The sequence below is a fragment of the Triticum dicoccoides genome, unplaced genomic scaffold, assembly GCF_002162155.2.
Source record: "Triticum dicoccoides isolate Atlit2015 ecotype Zavitan unplaced genomic scaffold, WEW_v2.0 scaffold51229, whole genome shotgun sequence".
Taxonomy (NCBI): Eukaryota; Viridiplantae; Streptophyta; class Magnoliopsida; order Poales; family Poaceae; genus Triticum; species Triticum dicoccoides.
In genome coordinates, this window is record NW_021278222.1 from 8,186 (window position 1) to 9,540 (window position 1,355).

Here is a 1,355-nt window from a genome sequence, read left to right on the forward strand (position 1 = left end):
TTTTGGAGAGAGATCGGGCGGTAGGATCCTGGTGTATTTGCTTCTTCTATTTTTGGCAGCAGAATTAGGTGGGCGTGGTTTAAGCATTCAGTTTGTGCAGAGAGGTTTTGGAAGTCTGTCATGAATGAGAAGATGTGGTTTTTTACGAGATTCCAGTATTTTCGGTAGAAGGGGGGGCCAAAACCATCCGGTCCGGGGCTACCTAGGGGGTTCATTTGCATGAAAGCATCTTTTATTTCATCCTGAGAAAAGGTAGATTCTATATTGAGTAGTTGGGGTAGGGGTTGGGGGTAGAATTGTTGTGGCTGGAAGGCCCAGGATGTAGGCGGTGCGCAACCTATGATGGATGTGAAGTGTTGCTGAAGAATGACTGCTTTTTGGTCGTGGGAATGGAACTCCGTCCCATTTTGTAGGAGGGAAATTATGGTGTTCTTTCGAAGTCTCTGGGAGGCGGTGGCGTGGAAGTACTGAGAGTTCTCCTCACCATGAATAGCAGCGCGCACTTTCCCCTGTTGCTTCCAGAAAGCCATTTTTCCGAAATAGCTAAGTGCAAGGCATTTGAGACGACAAGTCTTAACTTGTGTTCGGCTCTAGAGAGTGGCCGGGCTTCTTCTTTTAGGTCGAGGAGGTTTTTGACTTGTTTTGCTGCTGCTTCGCGGAGGTGGGCTGGTGATTTTTTGGATGCCCATTGTTTGAGAGAGGAACGTGTTGTTTTAAGGGCTTTTGATAGGGCGGCTGCTGAGTTTATTCGTTGGGCTGATTGGCGGTTTGTGGCCCAGCATTTCTGCATGATGTGATGGAATTCTGTGGAGAGAGTCCATGCGGACTCGAATCTAAAGTGGCATGGTTTTGGTACACCTGTCTGGATGCGTAGGATTAGGGGTACGTGATCTGATGTGATGCTTGGCAGTGAGGACAGTGTTGTGTTAGGGAAGTAATTATTCCATGACAGATTAAAGAACGCCCGGTCGAGTCGTTCTAAGGTTGGAAGAGAGTGTTTGTTAGACCAAGTGAAGCGTCGGTCGAGCAGTGGGAGTTCGAGTAGGGCTAACTCATTGATTATGCTGTTAAAAGCATCTGCTTCTGGTTGGTGAAAGTTGTGGTTATTTTTTTCGTGCGAAAAACGTACAAGGTTGAAATCTCATACTATTAACCAGGGCGTGTGGTCGTCTTGTTTTATCGTTCTGAGTTCATCGAGAAAAGCTTGTTTGAGGTTGCGACTTGCGGGAGCATAGACGTTTGTGATGATAAAGGGTTGTGGGTGCGCAAGGGACGTGAGTTTGATCGATGTGGTAAGGTGGCTGTGCATGTGGGAGAGCAGTAAGAAGTAGTTTGAGTTGAAAGCCAAGACTGTT